Raw genomic sequence first — 22624 nt, forward strand, 5'->3', positions numbered from 1 at the left:
CTTTTGACAAAGATTTTAGACAATTCTTCTGGACAATTTAAAGCATGTTGGAATAAACACATTCTTTAAAAATACCAGTGACAAAGCAAGATAAGCCAAGAGTCAAGTACATTAAAAGGAACCAAAGTATGTCAATATGTGTCAAAATAATTATTATGATATTTTTTAATGATCAACAGAAAATAGTTTCTTATGTTGCTTTAAGACATATAAACATATTTTTAGTTTTTAAGGAATATTTTTTATATTTTGAAGATGATTTTTAGGCCCATTTTGTGGGTTTACCAGTATAATGAAACCACTGGTCAGTTAATAAATAACGATTTCAATGATTCTATAATTTAAATTATTTTTTGTATCCCTTTTTATTTTCAAAGATGTTTCAGTTTAGGGGCGTCTGGGTGGCTCAGTTGGTTAAATGTCTGACTTCGGCTCAGGTCATGATATCACAGTTTGTGAGTTTAAGCCCCACGTTGGGCTCTGTGCTGACAGTTGGGAGCTGGAGCCTCCTTTAGATTCTGTGTCTCCCTCTCTCTCTGCCCCTCCCCTGTTCACACTCTGTCTCTGTCTCTCAAAAATAAATAAACTTAAAAAAATTTTTTTAACGTTTCAGTTTGGATGTTAAATTGTATGGACACTACCCATACTCCCATTATGAGATATAGCCACTGTTAACGTTTTGGGGATCAATCCTTTCCTTATTATAGCTAATTGTGTTTCTTCAACAAAACTGGGGATGACCTGTTTTCTTTAACAGTTAACATGTTTTATTTTGAATATTTTTGTATGTCATTAAACGTTTCTTTAAATTTGGGGGCACCTGGATGGCTCGGTTCGTTGGGCATCTGACTTCCGCTTGGATGATGATCTCATGGTCTGTGAGTTCAAGCCCACCTCCGACTCTCTGCTAACAGCTCAGAGCCTGGAGCCTGCTTCAGATTCTGTGTCTCGCTCTCTCTTTCTCTCTGTCCCTCCTCTCCTCTCTCTCTCTCAAAAATATATAAACACTAAAAAAATTAAATGCACAATTTTTTGTAGTGCCAAAGTATAAGTTACAAGTGTTCCATGATCTATTTATTTAACCATCCCCTTATTATTAGATATCTTTGCTGTCTCCATTTTTTTATTGTAATGAACACAGCTACAGTGAAAACTCTTGTGTATGAACAGGGATCACACCTTTTACCTCTTTTTTGCTTCCTCGGCTAAACAAGTGACCACTGCTCAAGTGAAACCTAAGGGAGAACAGAAGCATTCCAAATTGTCACTTTACACAGGACCTTGAAGAGCTGAAAAAAAAATTACTTTTGGATCTGATGATGACCTTGTTTCCTTTTCTAAGCAGAGAGCAAAGAGAGACCCAGCAGCAGTGAGATGATATGACTTTGCGCTTTCAGAAACCAAGAGAGATGTTTATTGCCAAAGTCTCCCAAAAGCTAAGATTATGATTGGAAGGCTTTCAGCCTCCTGCGTTAGCCTGGTAGCCTCAGGCCACAGGTCAGTCGCGTGAGGAAGTGATGGCCTCTAGCCCCAACTATCTGCGCACCAGTGGAGATTGGAAACATGAGCGGCACTGCTTTGGAGAAGTAACTTATTTTTGTTTGATGGGGAGCCGGGGCAAGGGTGGTGAGAAGACAGTGCCCTATATATGATATAATCCAGCTGTCCAAATATGTACAATTCAATTCAGCCAGTCATCCGTTCTCCCAAACCCAGATGGTTGCCATCACGCAGTCTCAGACTATCTTTCCTTATAGCCAACGTAACTCGTCCTAATCATGTGTGTCGAAGGGTTGCATTTGCTTTTAATTAGAAGACATCTATTTGGATTCCCTGGGTTCTCTTCGCTTCAACTCAGAGACACAGCCTACATTATTAGTAAGCTTTAAACCGTAACTACCTTTGCCTTGTGACAAATCACTGAGGCTTTCCTTCCCTCTCTGAGTTCAAATAACAGAACGCCAGTAATACATACGTTAACACGATCTGCTGATTACAGGTATTTGTTAGCATATGGATAATTCTGTGCCATCTACGCGTTCAGCCACTGAACTCTCATGATGGTGGTGGACTCTTCGTATCTGTGTGTCTTTGTGTTCAGAAGTCCCCAACAATGATGCTTGCCATTAGACCTACTTCAAAGTCTGGTCAGATGTGTGCTCTTGCTTAGGTCATTAACAATGCTTCTGAGCTTAATTTCCTTAACTGAAAATTAGAGGGTAATAAAACGGTGTGAGGATTACATGTCATAAAATATTTTTGAACAACCAGCAGAATGTCGATTATGCAGTATGTATGCAAAGACTTCTGCTCCTTCCACCCTTTCACAAACCACTAGCACTCTCTAAGTGCCTACTCAGTCCTACCCCTGGGGGACTGAGACAGATTTTCAATGAGATTCGTTTTTAAGCGTTAGTCCTAAGCAAGCAAATAAAGTAAGAGAAAAATCCTATATGAACATTCTGGATATGCTAGAAGCAAATGAAGGCTATTCTATAATGGATCCCTTTCTTGTGAACTATACTTCAGGACCATTTTTTTGACCTAATACTTTGCTTACCAAGAGCATCTTCTGCTGATTTTATTTCTTTTTTTTTTTTAATGTTTATTTTTATTTTTGAGACAGAGAGAGACAGAGCATGAATAGGGGAGGAGCAGAGAGAGAGGGAGACACAGAATCTGAAACAGGCTCCAGGCTCTGAGCTGTCAGCACAGAGCCCGACGCGGGACTCGAACTCACGGACCGTGAGATCATGACCTGAGCCGAAGTTGGACGCTTAACTGACCAAGCCACCCAGGCGCCCCTGATTTTATTTCTTAAGTGCATCAATAGTAGGTACCAGGGGAGCACACATCTAGCCTTCATGACTTTGGAAAGATGAGTCTATTATTAAGAATAGATACACTGATTATATGATTAATTCTTTGTATTTTCACCAACTTGTTTCTCAGGAGTTTCTCTCCCAAAGGTGACTCATTATTGATGAGAAGACAAAAATCCAGACTCTGAGTCTATGAAGATGAGCCAAGCCCTGGAATGATGCAAAAGCACCAAGACAGGTGTTCTTGGGTCCCTGCTGGGTCCACAGATAGCTTGTCCTCCTCCCTGTCCATCAGTCTCTCACTGTCGACCCCCTGCCCTGCTTTTCCTTTCTTTTCTTCCCCCTCCCCTCTCTTTTGAATTCTCTGCTATGCTCTGATCTGTTTCTTTTTCGTAGCTCCTGGCTTTCCCTCTCCATTAATACCTTGCCTGGTTTACACTTACTTCATTGCTTCAGTTCCCAATCTTTTCATCCAAACTGAGTCATACTTAAGCCAGGGACAGGTTCAGGCATAAAATAAATATTTACAGATGGAATATGAGAGGTCTAGCATGATTCTTCTTGCAAACAGAAAGAGGCATACAAAACCAGTTAACATTATTGCCCACTGACACCAGGTGTTCTGCTTAACTTCCTCACATGCAGTTATGGGCTCAACGTTTGCGTCAACCCAGAATTCATGTATGGAAGCTCTAACCCCCTCCTGTGTGGCTATATTTGGAGATGGGGCTTTTAAAGATGTAATTAAAGTTAAGCGGGGTTGCAGTGGTAGGGTCCTGATCCAATAGGACCAGTGTCCCTGTTAGAAGAGGCACCAGGGAACTTGAACATGCTTACTCTCTCTCCCTCCAAGCACATGCATAGAGGCAAGTCCTAATGAGCACACAGCAAGAAAGCAGCCATCTGCCACCTGAGAAGAGAATTTTTATCGAACTCTGGCACCTTTTGATTCTGGGCCTCCAGTCTCCAGAAATATGAGAAAATAAATTTCTGTTGTTAAAGCTACCCATTCTCTGATATTTTCTACGACAGCCCAAGGAGACTAACATATGCACGATTTCATCTGCTCAATAGTCATATTAAGTCTTATTATTATTCCCATTTAAAAGATGAGGAAAGTGAGGCATGTAAGAGACAAGTAGTCTGCTCTCAAGTACTCAGTTATTATGTGGTGGAGATAAGAATTTGCATCCAGGCAATCGAACTCTAGAATTCAAGTTCTTAGCGGCCCCATGTTTTTGCTTGGCCCTATCACCATCCAAAAACAAATACATCCTGCTTAAACTGTGGAGAAAATAAGCTTCTCTCAAAGTGTGAGAATGGTGAAGGTAATTTTGGAAAAAAAAAACTGTTTTGAGTTCATAAGTGTTGAGTTTGACTTAAGACATAACAACTTGGCCCAAATGTGTGAATTAATAGTAAATTAAAACATTGACACAGAATTTCTGTTGAATTAAAAACCTCTTAGATTTGCATTATTGCACTTAATAATTCACTACTTTTCAACTTAGCAAATGTATTTTCAAAATTCCACTTATTGCTTTTAAGCCTTAAATCACTCTGCTATGGAGTCATGGCAGAAAAGACACGGTCCCTGCTTTGGAGAGCTCAGTCTCAGGGTGGAGAGTAGACACTCTCACCCAGGATGTGCCCTGACACATTTACTCAAGAAATACTATTTGAGGCCTTACCATGAACCAGGTACCGTTGATAGACGGCTAGGAGATTTCCAGTGGGTAAAACATATGTGCAAGTGTGTGTGTGTGTGTGTGTGTGTGTGTGTGTGTATCATGGTGGTGGAGGTGGGTAAAGGAGCCATTCAGGAGGGGAAACTATATGAAAAGTCTCAGACAGGTGAACAGATTGAGCAAGAATTTGTTCATATGAGTTCGTGTGTGTGTGTGTGTGTGTGTGTGTGCGTGTGTATATGAGAATGTGTGTGTGGTTGTGTGAGTGTGTATGTGTCTGAATGTATGTGGTTGTGTGTGTGTGTGTGAACAGTAGTGGAGGTGGTGGGGGTAGGTACAAGGAGACATTCAGGAGAGGAGAGAAAGATCAGTTTTTGCTTTTTTAATTCTCATTTTCCCTTTGTAAGAGCCAATGTGTTGCAGGATGTATGGGCTGAGCTTGTAACTGAATGACCCTGATTCTAAAAAATTATTTTGTGCTGTGCCTTTAAGCTTGACCAAGGCTTGTTTAATGAGAGAGGTGATGTCCAACATCTCAGCTCCAGTCTTCGTGGCTACTTGCAAAGGGGAGATACCAAGCCAGGTGCCTGGTGCCGGCCTAGAGTGAGGAGCATAACAAATACTTATCAAAGCAACATGAGTATGTGGTGTTATAAAAATTATAAACAAAGACTTAAAACTTAAAGCAACAGCCCCCTGGTCAATATCCTCCCAAGGTCAGTTCTCAGGGGTGGTTATGTTAATTTATTTAATAGTTTCTGTTTTGGATTCTTCCGATGGGTCCTCCATGTTGCTAAGTATATGACTATATAACTTACCAATTTAAGAAATTATGTATTAATTTCTCCCTGAGAGAAGAGGGATTAGTCCACATAAAACAGTTCCCCCAAATAGTTTCAACACTCTAGTGCTTGCCTTGGTTACCTCTGAAAATTTAAACAAAAAACTTACATCATTATTTCTTGAGTTATCAAATACAAATACAAAGATCATCTCGATCTTTCTACTCTCCTCTTTATAAGATGAAAATAGTAGTCTCCTTGCCCCAATTTTTCCCATAGGTAGTTTAACCTTTACATCCTCGTGGTTGAAACATTTGGATTCTTTTCTGTGACCATAACTAAGCCATGTCTGTAGGTTAGCTCTAACTGTACAAAGTTGGCAAATAGTGCTTACGTCATTATACCTCCATAAAGATTGTTCATTTCAGGGTCAAATGGTTTGCCTTGGTCCTGTTGCTCTGCTGTTTGTAGGTTCAGTCTTTTCTGTTGTTTCTAATTGCCTTTATTTTTTCTTAATTGCATTAAAATTTTTTTTTAAATCTTTATTTTTGAGAGAGAGAGAGAGAGAGAGACAGAGCGTGAGCAGGAGAGAAACAGAGAGAGAAGGAGACACAGAATCTGAAGCAGGCTCCAGGCTCCGAGCTGTCAGCACAGAGCCCAACACGGGGCTTGGGCCCACGAACTGCGAGATCATGACCTGAGCCAAAGTCCGACGCTCAACCGACTGAGCCACCCGGGCGCTCCTCTTACTTGCATTTTTAAGCCTCATGCACAGTACTACATATCTAGAAACATCCACAAATCTTTTGTTTTCCAGGTTTCTATATGCCTGTCTTCCTGATTTTGTACTCCTTCATTTTGCTAGATCACATCTTCAAGTAGCTTCTGACAAAGGATATGAGGGAGGTAGTTTTTTAGAATCCTTGCATACCGGACAATAACTTTAATATGAAAGCACACTTTACTGGTATTTTCGCAGTGTATAGAATCGCGGTTTGAAAATAACTTTGGATTTGTTTGGAGGCATTGCTCATTCGTCCTTTAGTCTCTGATGTCGGTGAGAAGTCTTTGTCTAATTCTCATTTCTCTGTAAGTGAACTCTTTTGTCTTTATGAAAGCATTAAAAATGTCCTCTTCATCCTTAAAGTTTTGAAATTTCACAATGATATACCAGGTATTGTCACGTGGGAAATTGCCTAGCTGCGGTAGAGCTTCCAAATATACCTGCTTGCTCCACAAGTCGCAGAAGAGAAAGGCTTGCAGAACAAATTAAAACGTTCAGACCACATAGTTTATTAAATCAGTTGAAAGCATACAGCAAGAAGGTAAAACAAGTTATTGGGTAAGTTGGCCCTTAGGATAAGGTGCGAGCAGGGTAAAAGAATGCTACTGATCCTGGGGTATGCGATGTTCCTGTGTCAGCACTCTCTCTCTCTCTCTCTCTCTCTCTCTCTCTCTCTCTCTCTCTCCCTTCTGCCACTCCAACCTTCCCCAATGATGGTAGGTTATTAGGACCAGAGTGTTGAAGCAAGAGGGCTCACAGATGGAAGGTGTCCTCGGCCAATAGTACAGACTTGTCTTGTTGGAAGGATGCAGGACAAGGATGCTGGGCCACTGCTAGAACTAGCCAATTAGCCTGCTTAGTAGCCACGGATTTTATTATTGTTTCGTGAGCAGAGGACACATAGAGCCAGAACGGACATCACTAATGGCTGGTTGAATTAGGCCTCCGAATATAGACTGAATGCTTCATGCCTCATGTATATTCAGTGAATTTTGAGTATTTAGTGCCTGCTGTATATTCAATATATCACCAATATTTAGCATCTGGGCACCTTTTGTATATTTAGTTGCTCATGAATATTAGTTATCTTTTGGTTCTTCCATCCCTTCTATTTATGTTTAACACATACGTGCTCTGCTTACTACTTATCTGTGCTTAAGACATGTTATGAGTTTCATCCATCCTATTTATTTTCTTTTCTCCTATAGCAGGAATGCATTCTTTCAAACAATACAACAACTGAACATTACAGTTAATAATCTTTTTTTCCCCTCATTTATCCTTCTTGGCATTTGGTACTTTTATTTTGAAGACTAATGTCTTATTTCATAAATATTCTTGTACTCTTTGATAATCTCCTCCCCCCCCACCTTCGTTTTTCCTTATTTTCTCTTTCTAGAGTCCATATTAGTAGTAAGCTGGATCTACCAAATAAATCATTAATATCTCTTACTTAATATTATTCCTTTCCATTTTCTTGGTTTTTGTTTGTTTCATTTTGGAAAACTTCTCCAGTTTTCTTATTCAACTAGTCTACTGACTTCTTAAATTCAGTAACTACATTTTATTTATTTATAACAGTTTCAGATTTACAGAAAATATTAGCAAGATAGTACAGAGAGTTCCCATACACCTTGTACCCAGCTTCCTCTATTATTAATATCTTATTAGTACGAGACATCGGTTGCAGTTAAGGAACCAATACTGATGCATTATTAACTCAAGTTCGTAGTTTATCTGGATTTCTTTAGCTTTTACCTAAGTCCTTTCTCTTTTCCTGGATCCCATCCAGGAGACCACATTACTCTGAATTGTCATGTCTCTTTTGGCTCCTGTCCACTATTGGAATTTGTCTGATATCTTCCTCATGATAAGTAGGGGTAGGGATTATTGGGAGGAAGACATACTCATCACATCACTATCAAGGGCACATTCCACCAGCATGATTTATGGCTGCTGACCCTGGCCTTGATCACCTGGCTGGGGTTGTGCTTGCCATGTTTCTCCACCGCTACCCTTTCCCTTCTCCCTTTTCCATATCCTGGTCTCCGAAAGGAAGTCACTATGCACAGTCCGCACCCTGAGGAGTGAAGAGTTCTCCCTCTTCGAAGGTGAAGTACCTACATAAATTATTTGGAATTGTTCTGCATGGGAGATTTGTCTCCTCTGCTCAGTAATCAGGTATTTAATTTCCAAAATTTTAAACTTGTTCTCTGATTGTCCCTTTCTCACAGCATCCCACCCACATATGCTATATCTTATCCACTTTTTTTTTGACGATGTCATTAGAAGGAAGGAAGGGTCTCATTCTCTGAATTTCTCTGTTTCTTTAGGAGTTGGTTTATCTTAGTCTTTCTCAAACTTTCCAGGCTTTTTTTTTTTCAACTTTCTGTAGATCCTTGGTTAGTTATTTATATTCAGATAGAAATCAATAAACAGGAGGACTCAGACCTTTGTCTGTGGGAGTTGGAGCTGGTTAGCTTACAGGTGTCACTTTAGGGTAAGAAGAGAACTGTTCCTGTGCTGGGGGCCCTTCAGAATACAGAGAGATTTATCTGACACACCAACACTCACAGTAGCTATCCTGGTAATTCTTAGACAGCTTATGTGGTTTCTTTATTTTTTTTTTAATTTAAGCTAAGTAATAAAATATATATATTTTATTAAAAATTTCTTATTGGGGGCGCCTGGGTGGCTCAGTCGGTTGAGCGTCCAACTTTGGCTCAGGTCATGATCTCACGGTTCATGAGTTTGAGTCCCGTGTCAGGCTCTGTGCTGATAGCTCAGAGCCTGGAGCCTGCTTCAGATTCTGTGTCTCTCTCTCTCTCTGCTCCTCCCCTGCTCACACTCTGTCTCTCTCTCAAAAATAAATAAAGATTGAAAAAAATTTAAAAAAAATTTTTATTGAAGTATAGTTGACATACAGCGTTATGTTAGCTTCAGGTGTACAATATAATGATTAAATAATTCTATACATTTCTCAGTGCTCATCAAGATAAGGGTATTCTTGATACCCTTTATCTATTTCACCCACCCCCGCCTCCCCCCTCCCCTCTGGAAACCATTAGTTTGTTCTTTGTATTTGAGAGGCTATTATTTTTTATTTGTTTGTTTGTCTTTTTTTCTTTGTTCATTTGTTTTGTTTCTTAACTTCCAGATATGAGTGAAATCATATGGTGTTTTTCTCTGACTGACTTACTTCACTTAGCATTATACTCTCTAGGTCCATCCAGGTCATCGCAAATGGCAAGAGCTCATTCTATTTTATGGCTCAGTCATACTCCACTGTGTGTGTGTGTGTGTGTGTGTGTGTGTGTACCACCTCTTTTTTATCTATTCATCTATGGATAAATACGTGTTGCTTTCATGTCTTAACTACTGTAAATAAGGCTGCAATAAACACGGGGCGCTATATATCTTATCAAATTAGTGTTTTGTTTTCTTTGTGTAGATACCCAGTAGTGGAATTACTGGATCATATGGCAATTCTACTTTTAGTCTTTTGAGGAATCTTCGTACTGTTTTCCACAGTGGTTGCACCAATTTTCATTTCTACCAATGGTGCACAGGGGTTCCTTTTTCTCCATCTGTGGTCTCTTTAGAGAACAACCTTCTATGTATTTGTGGGGGTAGGGGAGCTAGATGCCCGACTGCTGGTTGTTCTGAGCACACATTTGGGGAGGGGTGTCATGGGAGGGTCATTTGTCCCATCTGACTCTTAAATAACGCCTGTGTTTTCTATCTCATTTCTCATTCCTGCCCTCCATTGTACCATATGCAGTTTGCAAGGGTGGTATGTCCTCGGGATGCTAGCAAACAAGATCCCGGACACACTGAAGGCTTTGTCCTTACAGGGCCCGCCAGGACTAGGTGTCGCACTGTCCAATCTGCTTCATCCGCCAATATTCTTCCATCTACTTCCAGTCTCCTGGGAACTTGCTAAGATCTCTCATAATCTGTTGGGGTCCCTCCTGTCCTGGCTGTTACTCTTTAGTGTCACTTTCCCATGATCATGGGAAAGAGTGGAGATCAGCATTATGCTTAGTTTGTCACCTTAAGCACTGTTCCATTTGTTTTAATTATAAAAACATGGTTTATTGTGTTGATTAAGGGAGGCTAAATTGCTGTAACAAATTGATCCTAGGATGCATTTGATAGATTATTTCACATTACGATAATAGCCCAATGTTTCTGGCAGCTGCTGTCCTTAATGCAGAGATTCAGCGACCTTTGTGCCTTTGCCATCCCTAGCATGCCTGGCCAGCAGGAGAGAAGAAAGTTGTGGAAGAGGCACATAGGTTTCTCAAAAGCTTTGGGCCAGCAGCACGCACATCTTATCTGCTTGCGTTCTGTTGGTAAGAATCGATCCTATGCCTACAGCAAAATTCAAGGAGGCTGGACAAGGTAGTCCCTACCTCTCAGCTGCATCTCTATGTGATGATGAGAAAGTTGGATGTGGTTGTCCACCTGGTCTCCTGCTGCACGTGTACGGGCCCAGAATGCAGGTGAGAGGCAATGATAAGAACTGGGCAGGATTACCATCTGCTCAATGACAATTACTAGTCTATAACAGCAGTGTGGTATGACACCTTCATGCCTGCACGCTCCCCAAAACAACCACGCATCTCCCTGAGCTACCCTGGCTGCTCTGAAGGGAAACGGAAGGAAAACGATGCTCGTTTAATACAATTTATGTGTCAGGCACTACGCTAGGTGATTTACATACAGCCCAGACAACACATGTTCTCCCTGAGTCACAACAAAAGCTGTTTCTCTCTGTGAAATTTGGGCTCCCTGTGGGAAAGGCATAGTACTCGGGGATCCTTTTAAAGGAATAATTTGGCATAAAATCATTGCTCCCCCACAAGGTGTTAGAATGTCCATGCCAGGTCTTAGGAGCAGAGATGGAAAAGGCTTCATCTCTAATTTTCAGGAGGTCAGCTTTCTCTAAAATGCAAACAAACAATCGCAGTACAATGTGATGCATGCCATAGTGAGAGGCAGGGGAAAGAGAGAATTTTCTCTGCCTAGAGAGGCAGGGTGGGCCGGGAGGAGGGGATCACAGATGTCAGAAAGAAAGCATCTAGCATTTAAAGAGGGTCTTGAAGGATAGGCAAGAAATTGCCAGAAAGAAAGGAGGAGAGGGACGTGCGAGCAGAGAGACTAATAGATATTGGTCAAGATTCATGGGTTTCCCGGGGGGTGACTGGCTGATACATGGGGCATGCCAGGAAGGTGAGGCTAGAAAGGGGAGGTGAGCATATAGCTCCCTCAAGACCAGGGTTTCTCCACCTCTGCACTATTGACATTTGAGGCCAGATAAATCTTTGCTGTGGGAGGCTCTCCTGTATATTGTAGGACATTTAACAGCACCCCTGGCCTCTGCCTGCTCGATGTCTATAGCACCTCCCAAATTGTGACAACTGAAAATGCCTGCCTCGACATTGCCAAATGTCTCCTGGGAGACAGAATGGCTCGGCTGAGAATCACAGCTTTAGACAGAGGTCACCTAGCTTCGATCACCCACCATAGAATTAAATATAGTGTTTCCATCTAGTAGGTCTACATAACTTGAGGACAGATCCCCTTTGAGACAAAATGCCTTGTTCCATCAGCCAGTAGCCCTGTGCTGGCTCAAAACAGTGTTCTGAGAATCACCCAATATAGAATAGTTACCCCTTACTTTATATTACGGTTACCTTTAAAATGCCTCTTTTGCAGTAAATTGAAAGCTAATCTCATAGGTACTCAGTTTACATTTGTTTTCTTAAATGGAAGGTCAGGTCACTTAAAAATAAACTGATTAAGATCTGAGTAGATTAAAAATGATTTTTTCTTTTTTTTTTTTCCAGGCCAGAATGATCTCTTTCATGCTTTATGACCTAACCCGTAAAACAATAATACTTTGCTCACTTGCCAATGTTCCTGCAGTCTGTCTGGGGAAAATATCAGTCAGGCTCCTACGTTTCTCAACTAACTGTTGACTTTGCTGACTGCACATCTGGTACCTGAAACATATGGGTCACCCTTTAATCAACAGCCCAGAATATCATCACTTTGAACACCTGTCAGAGAATTTACCCAAGAACTGATTGCAGTTCAGCATTTGCCAAGAGCGGGACTGAGACATCTGATTTTCAAGGAGCCCGTCTAAATGGCATATTAACTCCCTGTTCTTCTCAGTTCTCTCATTCTACCCCGGCCCAGAGTCAGCTCGTCAGAAGAACAACAGGTCTGGGGCTCTCTTATTCAAGCTTTTCACAGAAGTGCCTTTGCCTACTTGTAATTTTGCCTTTTTTTTTTTTTTTTTTTTTTGGTAGAGGGAAATATACGAAATACTCATCTACAAGAAAATCTGTCTTTTGAAAAATCACAGAGTTGTTGTCAGTTATAATCCAATGCCTGCTTCCTGAGAGTGAGCTGAGTTCCGGTTCCAGCAGTGAGATAAGAAAAGCCAGAAGGTGCCTTTGGACAGAACACGGCCAGGTTCAAAAGCCAGGACCAGGAAGGGCCAGAAGAAATGACCGTGGTGAGTGCGTGTGAAGGAAAGAAGCACGCTCTGGAGTAACACAGCAAACGTGGGGGCTGGGCTGGGCTGGGCATCTTCCAAGCCTTCACAGTTGGTCCTTTGGACACAAGCAAGCCCTCAGGTGAAACCTAGGGAAGGAAAAAAGAAGACATTTTCGCTCTAAGTGAGATGGGAGACCCGGGACATTGAGTTTCAAATGAGTCCGAGTATACCAATGGACGGTGGCCAGACCGTATAGAATAGAACTCTGCCCCACACCTGCAGCAAACGGTTCAGGAAACCAATCCGTTATTTAGAATAACCAGCTCAGGAAACCAGCCTGCTGTGAGACCTGTAGGAGGTCAGACTGCTACTTCTAGCAACAATCCAGGAAGCCAAATACTAACTCCCATGACCATCAGTCCCAAAGGGCTAGGACTTGATTAATAACCGTCAGCTTCCCTAATTTTTATCACCACTTCCAACTTAGGACCAGTCAGAGAAAGCCAAACATGCACTCTTTCCCAATCACATAGGAAGCCTGCTTCTAGTTAGGACCCTCCCTCCGGCCCCCCTCTCCGCACCGCCTCCCCAGGCCAACAGCCTGCAGTCAGGACACAACTGAAGCTTCCCCTTGTTCCCGCTTAGAGCTTTCCTGCGGCTCTACCCGCCTGTGGGTCTTGGCCAAAACATAACTGATGGCAGCTTGACCATAGTAAGCGCTGAATAAATAGCTTTCGTTTGTTCTCATTTAGCTGGTCTTCATTTATTTCCATCGAGTGTTGGAAGTCATGTAGCCTAATTTTGAACCCCAAGCTAGTCAGGTCGTGGAGAAGCATGCGTGTGGCCTGCCCCTGCCCCTTCTGTGTCTGTGCACCCAGGGTCTTCTCTCTGGATGGTCCTGTCTCTTCTCTTCCTCCTGGAGAAATCCCACTCGTCTCCCCGGGCCCAGCACGAGTCCCTGCTTCTGCAGAGGCTTCTCTATCATTAGCAAAATCCTAGGAATTCTGCTCTTCCTCCAGGTTAGGATGACACAGCAGTCTGATGCTCAAAGTCAATGGGAGAGAAACCAATATTTCCCGAGCGTTGTCTCTTTTCTGGGTATTTAGTGCATGTGTCATTGCATCAAACCTTCTGTTGACTTGGCGAAGAATTCCTCCCCCCACTTCACAGATGATGAAAGCAAGACCTTAAGTCATCATACAAAATTACAACGGTGTCTGTTTTTTCTAATTAGATTTTGAGCTCCTTGATAAGATTATTTCTTATGCATTTTAACTCTTCACACAGAGCAAATGCTGGATTCATGAAAGATGTTTCATACAGGCTTGGTGAGTGAGTGAGTGAGTGAGTGACTACAGGCCAGGAAAAATGAATTTGTTGACAAGCCTAGTCTGGCTTAGAGGACTAATTATTCAAAAGCGTGGACCATGTGGTTCCTATAGGTAAAGGGATATAAGTCAAACTTCTCTCTCTTCCCCAAACCCAGTTTTTCTGGACAGGAAATCAATCATTAGAAAATTCCAGGTAGAGGGTGCCAGTGTTTCTAGTTCTGGCTACGTAGGTTTGGGGGCTTTGATGTCTGTGAGTCACGTATCGAAGATTTACCAGGCAGCAGAGGCTTCCCGCCTCGGTGAGAAGACAAATGTTCAGCAGGTGATCTATAACCTGTGCCTAAGCAACAGAGAAGGAATTTTCTCATGTAATGGGTGTATATGAGAGCGTATCATTTTACCCAGCCTCAGGGAGTCCACATCTTTGGTGCCTCGGGTTTACTTAATTATTTTAAACATTTTTGTTGAAAAGTTGTCATAGCGACCGCATCAAGAAACGTTTTGAAGGGACAAATTCTATTTCCAGCCCCCTCGGGTCGTGTTTCATCTTTGCCCATTATCTACCCCGGCTCATCCACACGTAAGCATTTTATACCCTTGAAACCACAAAGCAATGCCTGTTTTGCATTCTGCTATGTCACTTAGCACATCTAAAACAGTTTCTATGTTTCCATAGCCTTCATATTTAGACATTTCAGTGTTTGCACAACAGTCCAGAGCTTACTAAATTATTCCTACATTGTTGTACAATTAGTTCCCTCCCTCCTTTTCGTCGTTTTTTAGGTAACATTTGCAGGAGGCATCTTCTTGCGTATAATTTTTGCCTTCCCATGAACCTCTCCCTAGAACACATTCTTAGGAAGAGAATTTCTGACATCTTTGCGGCTTCTGCTACATCATACCACGTGGCTTTGCTGAGGTGCTTCTGCTAACTTAGAGAACCAGGTTAGAGCTCGAGGGGGGTGTCTTGCTATGAACCCTAGGCAGGTGTCTCCTTAGGGTGAGAGTCCGGACAACTGATGGATGAAGCATCTCCTTAAAAAGAATGAAAAGGCATCTGGTGAGACAGCCGTGTCGGCTGCACGTGTAGGAAAAATTAACACCAAGGCCGCCTTGACTGGAATTTTCTGAAGCAAAACTGTTCTTGCTCTGGATGTGTGAACTCTCCTGATAATAAAACGTTCTCCTTCCCCGCCTTCCTGAGGCTTATGTCTCATACATGAAGGTGTGACTGGCTTTTAATAAACACACTAGAGTTCTCATATATAAATGAGGGCCATCTTCCAAAGATCTTCCATAGGAACCTCTCATGTCATTGCTGCACACGTGAAACACTTCTTAAAGAATTGCACTCGTGGGGCGCCTGGGTGGCTCAGTCGGTTGAGCGTCCGGCTTCAGCTCAAGTCACGATCTCACGGCTCGTGAGTTCAAGCCCCGCATCGGGCTCTGGGCTGACGGCTCGGAGCCTGGAGCCTGCTTCGGATTCTGGGTCTCCCTCTCTCTCTGCCCTCTCCTGCTCACGCTGTCTCTCAAAGATAAATAAAATAAACATTAAAAAACAAAAAAAGAATTGCACTCGTACCCAGCATTACAAAAGGAAATTTAGACTCATTTTACCTTTTTTCCATACCGCAAGAGATAGTCACCCAGCGTGATGACCAAGCAGTGAAAAGCAGGCAAGTTACCTGTATAATCCTGCCATCTCAGGAGCACGTACTGTGTGATTCAACTAAGTCATTCAACTTAGTTGAATCTGTGCCCAGATTCAGGCAGGGGTAGCTGGGTCGTGGGTCTGGAGGAGTAACTTTGCCATTCTCACCTGCTCCCCACCAAGGGCCTGAGCTCCGCTGGTGGTCCCCAGCCACGCAAAGCCTTCCAGATGATGTCTCATCTCCATCCCTATGGCTCTGCCTTTGTGGGAATCCCTCCATTTCTTCTTGGAAGCCCACAACAGGCCACTGCCTTCATCTTAATGCGGCCTTGCCTCATCCTTGAACACCGGGCATTACTTGCACAGCTACTATTCCACTACCCTCTTCTCCTGGCCCTGCCTCATGTCAGGTCCTGGCTTCCTCCTGCCCCCCACCCCCCGTCTGCCACTTCTACGGCTGAGGCTGAGAGGTGCTACTTCCGAGAACCAGAAGGATGCTAACGTTACTTACCTGTCTGCTCAAGCTCTCTTCTGTGAATCATACCTGTGCCCCGCCTCCAACCCATCCTAAAGTAGGCGGGGCTTCTTGCACTGGACCCTGGCTCCTTCTGCTCCCACCTGCCCCACGTTGTCTCCCTCCCCACAGGAACCTCATCCCCACACCCCAGTCCTGAGATATGTCACAGGAAACTGGAAAAATTTTGGAGACCAAAGCCTGGGATATAGGCAGAGAGCCAATATTGACCGGGTGCTTGCCCGTTTCGCATATGTTATCCCTTGTAATCGTCACATCAACTCTGAGAGAGAGACAATGATTTTTTTTTTTTCTGCTTTACGAAGAGAAGAACTAAATTACAGTCAATTTTCCTCAGGAAAATCACACAGCTGGAAAACGGCAGACCTGGATTTGAATGCAGAATTTCGTCTCTGGAGTCCACTCTTCTCACCACTGTTCTACAGGCCATCTCTGGGTGGGGGGCTAATGAAGGGAAGGGAGTAGGGCAGACCTAGAAACGAATGGAGAGGCCCTGTTTTCAGAACGAGGGTAACCCAAGGGAGAAGGATGACATTGGGGACAAAATAAGACATGTCAAACATACCATGTCTTGATGTCATCCCCCAACCCTGATTCTCTCCAGTCTTTCCAATCTCAAAGGCAGTTCTATCCTTCCAGTAGTTCAGGTTGAGAACCTCAGAGCCTTCCTTGACTCTCCTCTTCTTACATTCCACCCATCAGAAAATGTTATTGGCTCCATCACCAAAATGCAGAATCTAAACACTTCTTATACCTCCACCATGCTCCCCGGACTTAGCCACTGTCGTGTCTCATCTAGATCATTCCAATGGCCTCCTCACTGATGGCCCTGCTTCCATCCTTGCACCCCTACAGTCTAATCCCCACACATCAACCAGGGTGATCTTCCCAAAACACAAGTCAGATCAGATCACCTTTCTGCCAAAAACCAACCGATCGCTCATCCTTTCAGTGACTCTCTCTCTCTCTCTGTCTCTCCCCACCCCCCACAGTGATCTGCTCTTATCTCTCACTGCAGCCTCTCCCTCACTCCCCTCCAGTCTCACCGAACCCCTCATTGTTCAGCGAACATCTCCAACATGCCAAGCACACCAACGGGACATGAGTTGTACATTGTATATTCCTGAACCCTCAGGGTTCCCGCTGCTAAGTGATGGGAACCAAACAATTGTCCTGGACTCAGATCGCACACCACCTTTCTTGTTTCCATCCTGTGAGTTTTAATGAATATAAAAGGCATTCTAATAGAATCAAGGACTGTGGGTGACACTGATATGTGATCTGGAGAGTTTGGGGGACAATATCTATTTTGTGTATTAAATATACCCCCCCCCACCCCCCGCCAATAGTCTTGACCAAAGGATGAGTTGCCTAAAGGATACAACCATGACTTTGCCTGTGTGACACTGCAGGAACTTTTAGGTAAGGGAGGGTATATCAGACACTCCCCAATTCATGACTTATGGTAGGGGGCGGCAACATTTTTTCCATCAATGTTCAGTTAGGAAATACCCTAGGCATTTGCACACCATTGTAGTGTGAAAGCAGCTATAGATGATATGTAAATAAATGAGTGTGGTTGTGTTCCAACAAAATTTGTTTACAAAAAAAAAAAAAGCAATGACCAGATTTGGCCCGCTGACCATAATTTGCCGGTGCCTGATCTGAGGACACATGTGGGAGCCCAAGCCACCATGTATGAGCACAGGTCAGACATGATATGTTCATAGGAGCGTCTGGCCAGAATATAAATACCATCCTGTTTTCTCTTGGACTCTCAGCATCTCGCATCCCACCTTACATATAGTAAACATTCCCTAAAACCTTTTTGGAATAAATGACTGAATGAATGAGGTATAGAGCTTGAGGTGGGGGGGATATTTTCTACACTTAAAGAGACATCTTGTGCATTTAGGCAGTTATTAAACATTTATTCAGTGCCCCCACTCGCTGACTAACAAGATGGGATTTTCGTCAAACCTCACAGAGCCAAGTCTCCTCTCAAGAGGCAGATGTTCAAAAAGGAGTATGAGTAAAGTGTGAAAAGTGTCAACAGGGGAGGTTCAGGGGGGGTTGGAAGCACTTCGAGGTTTGGGGACAAATAACGATGTTCTGATCTCATAAGACTCTGCACCTGTCAGTCAAGCTGGATTTAGTTTCCTGAGTAGCAAAGGCGTGAGCCCACAGATGAGGAGACCAGAACTGATACAAATGGACTTGTCATCTTTACAAACACTGGTAAACTGTTTCGTGGCAGCACCTGCCTTCAATAAGGGAGGTGCAACTGCTCCCAGAACAGGGCTTTCCAATCATTTATCAAGTGGAAATTACTCTGTTGTGAAGGCTGCATGAGGAATTTTAGAGCACTATTTTATTTCTCTTCAAGCCTCTTTGAGGGAGTATTATGTTCAGAGCCAGCCTTTTTACAAAGCATTATATTTAATCTTTTTACCACTTTGATCTTTTTCTCTAAAAATTATTTTCATTATTCCAAGTTTCATTTTGCCTTTTCTATATACCCTTTATAAAATTGTCGGTAAGAGATAAAGAGCACATTAAACGCTGTGAAGCTCCAACCTGGCTTTAATAAAGAAAGAAATGTGGGAGCCCTAACAGAAGGTCACTGCACTGTGAGAGAAGTGGATTGGTAGTGGGCGTGGCTTTCTTTTTGCGTACATGCTGGATACAGTGCCTGGTCGGGACTGTGTGAAAAATGGCAAGCCATCCCTGCAATTCATCAGGATGACGTCTCTTGTACTAAAGATAGACTGTAACCAAAGTTCTAATGCTCATGTCACCAGCGTCCCCAAAAGAGAGGGGCTGAGAAAGTACTTGAAGTAATAATGGCTGAAAAATTCCCAATGTGGCAAAAGACCTGAGACCATAGATGTAAGAAGCTGAGTGAATCCCAAACAGGATCAACCTAAAGGAATTAAGGAATTAAGACCTTAAGGAATTAAGACCAAAATACATTCCAGTCAAACTTCTGGAAAATAAAAGCAAAGACAAATATCTTAAAATCAGTAAGAGGGAAACAACACCCAAAACAAAGGGGGAAAACGAATGCCGTTGGGTTTCTCATCAGAAACCACGGAGGTCAGTGCGCAACATTTTTCAAGCGCTGAAAGATGGAGCTATGAATTCAGAATCCTATTCCCAGTGAAAATGTGCTCCGGGAATGTAGGAGAAATCAAAGCTTTCTCAGGTGAAGGAACTAAGAGAATATGTCACCAGCATACCAATCCTAAAAGAATGGCTAACTAAAGTTCTCTAAACAGGAAAAAAAGCCAAAGCAACGAAACCAAACAAACAGTAATGGAATAAACCTTGGATCATCGGGAAGAAAGAAAGAACACAGCAAACATACTAATAAATACAATACTTTTTTTCTCCTCTTGTGTTTTCTAAATTATTTTTGATGGTGAAAGCATAAGGGATAAAACTATCTCTATGGTTCTAAATACATGTCTAGAAGATATCTACAATACTTACATTATAAATGTAAAAATAAATAAAGGGACATAAAGGAAAGTAAGTTTTCTACACATCCTGGTAGAGCTGGTAACACTACCCCAGTAGATTGTGTTGACTTCTGTATATGTAAAGTAATATAGACAGCAACCACTAAAAAATCTTTATTAACATACAGTCAAAACTACCATAGATAAATAAAAAATGTTCAAGGCATCCATAGAAAGGAAGGAAAAAGGAAAAACAGAGAGATGGAAAACAGCATAACTAATAAAATAAAAATTTTAATGGCGCATTTATGCACTAACATCAATAATTATATTAAATGGAAATTGTCCAAATACACCAATTAAAAGATAGAGGTTGGCAGAGTGAATTAAAAAACAGGACTCCACTATATGCTGTCCATAAGAAATTCTCTTCAAATATAATGGGATAGGCCACTTGAAACCAAAAGGATGGAAAAAGTTAATGTAAGCATTAATCAAAGGAAAGAAGGGGTGGCTGTTTTAATATCAAATAAAGTTGACCTCAGAGCAAAGAAAATTACCAGAGACAAAGAAGAACATATGTAATGATAAAAAAGGCCAGTCCACCAAGAAAACGTAGTAATTCGAAATGTGTATTCAACAGACGTACAAAACATGTGAAGCAAAACTGATGGACCTGAAAGGAGAAATAGACAAATCGACAGTTCCAGTTGGTGACTTCCGTGCCCCCTTTGCCCAACTGAAATAATTGGAACCAAATCAGCGAAGGGATGGAAGAACTCACCGCCACCCACCCAAGGTAGAATTGATATTTATAGAATCCTCTACCCCAAATAGCAGGACACCTATTATTTTCAAGCGCCCATGAAATACATACCGGGACAGACCACATCCTGGGCCATAAAACAAACCTCGACAAATTGAAAAGAATGGAATTCATACAGTGTTGAGAATGTGTTCTCCGACCACACAGGAATGAAACTAGAAATGGATAAAAGAGATAAGGGGAAAATCTCCCGACTCTTGGAAACACACTTCTAAAGAATTGAGGGATCAAAGAGAAAGTGTCAAGGGAAATTTAAAAAACACATTGGATGAAAATAATACAGCATATAAAACTGTGTAAGACTATTTCAGTTCTGCGAGATGAGTAAGTACCAGAGACCTAATGTGCAGTAATATGACTATAGTTAACAATACTGTGTTGGATAGATAAAATTTGCCACGAAGGTAAACCCTAAGTGTCCTCCCCTCCACATACATACACACACAATGAAAATGGTAACCAAGTGAAGCGGTAGATGTTAGTTGGCTTAATTTTGGACATTATTTCACAGTGTGTGTGTGTGTGTGTGTGTGTGTGTGTGTGTATCTCAGAATATCACGTCATACACCTTAAGTAAATACAATTTTTATTTGTCCATTATATGTCAATAAAACTGAAAAAAATGTGGGACACGGTTAAGCGGTACTGAGAGGGAAAGGTACAGCAATGAATGCATACATTAGAAAAGAAAACACTCTAGGATGTAAATTAAAAAAAATAAATTAAAAAAGAAAACACTCTCAAATAAATAATATAAGCTACCATTTCAAAAACCTTGGAAAAGAAGAGTCAATTAAACCTAAAGAAAGTAGAAGGAAGGGAATAATAAAGATAAGAGCGAAAATCAACGAAACTGAAACAGAAAAACAATAGTGAAAATCAATGAAAGAAAGAGCTGAGTCTTGGAAAAGATCAATAAACAAACCTTTAGCAAGCCTGACAAAGAGAGAAAACACAAGTTATCAGCGTCAGGAATGACACAGAGAATATCACTACAGACCCTGCAAACCCCAAAAGGATAAAAGGGGAATACTCTGAATAATCTCTACACACATATATTCAACGTTTGTTGATGACAAATTTGACATCGTGTTGACATTAAGTTGATAAACTTATTCCTCAGAAAAACACAAACTGCCATAACTCAGCCAATATGAAATAATTTGGATAGTTCTAAAACTATTAAGGAAATTGAATTTGTAATTTTGAAATTCCCCCAAAAGAAATCTCCAGGCACAAATGGTTTCACTGGAGAAAGCTACCAAACATACAAGGAAAAATTAAACCAATTCTGCGCAATCTCTTTCACCAAACAGAAGGGAAGGGATACTTATGAACTCGTTTTATAAAGGTAGTATTACCCGGATACTAAAATCAAATGAATACACTACATAAAAAGAAAGCTCCCGATCAATATTCTTCATTAATACATACATGCAGAAGGAAAGCAGGAGCTGTGGGTGGGGAACATGTCGGATTCTGAGCTGGGTAGGACATGGGACCAGAACGTGGCAGAGGCAGTCGTGAAGGTAGGTACTGGATTTGAATTATGACTTGTTTTCTCACTTACCTTCTGTAAAAGAAGAATGTGGCCATTAGCCTTTGGTTCTGGCATGGGATTGGGAATGGCCCACTGCAATTGTCACATGATTTTCGGGCTCCATACCTTCTACATGGAAAATATGTCAAAGAGCAGGACCAGTGATTTACCCCTGAGAACATCCCAGTGGGAGGAAAAGAGAAATCATGTTTATTCCTCAGGAATACTGAAGTGCCCTGGGGTAAGCTGACATTCTTCTGTAATAAGGTTATAAGTAATGCTTTAAACTCCACACATTGTTTATGTATTTGAAATCAAGTCAGTTTCTTGCTTTGTATTTTCTCTCTGGAAACTGCAAGGAGGTGGTCTGAAAAGAAATAAGTTAAAAATAGGCAATATAGATATAGATATATAGATACAAAAAATGCTCAATAAAGTAGTAGCAAATAGAATTCATAAAACATAAGACAAATGGTTGCTGAACTTAAAATTACAATGCCATTTATAATTGCGGGGGTTGGGTAGAAATACTTAGGTAAAAATTTAACAAAACACGTACAGGACTTGAATGCTGAAAACTACAGAATGCTGGTAAAAGAAATCAAAGAAGACCTAAATAAACGAAGAGCTATAACTTATTCATGGATTGTGAGACTCAATAGCAGAGATGTCCATTGTCCCCAAATTCATATA

At 41.7% G+C, this 22624-nt stretch overlaps 1 pseudogene; it reads left to right on the top strand.

Moving 5' to 3' along the window:
* Positions 1 to 21789: 21789 nt before the first annotated feature.
* On the top strand, positions 21790 to 22254 carry LOC106975006 (MICOS complex subunit MIC10-like; annotated as a pseudogene).
* The last annotated feature ends 370 nt before the right edge of the window (positions 22255 to 22624 follow it).

The sequence above is a fragment of the Acinonyx jubatus genome, chromosome B1, assembly GCF_027475565.1.
Source record: "Acinonyx jubatus isolate Ajub_Pintada_27869175 chromosome B1, VMU_Ajub_asm_v1.0, whole genome shotgun sequence".
Taxonomy (NCBI): Eukaryota; Metazoa; Chordata; class Mammalia; order Carnivora; family Felidae; genus Acinonyx; species Acinonyx jubatus.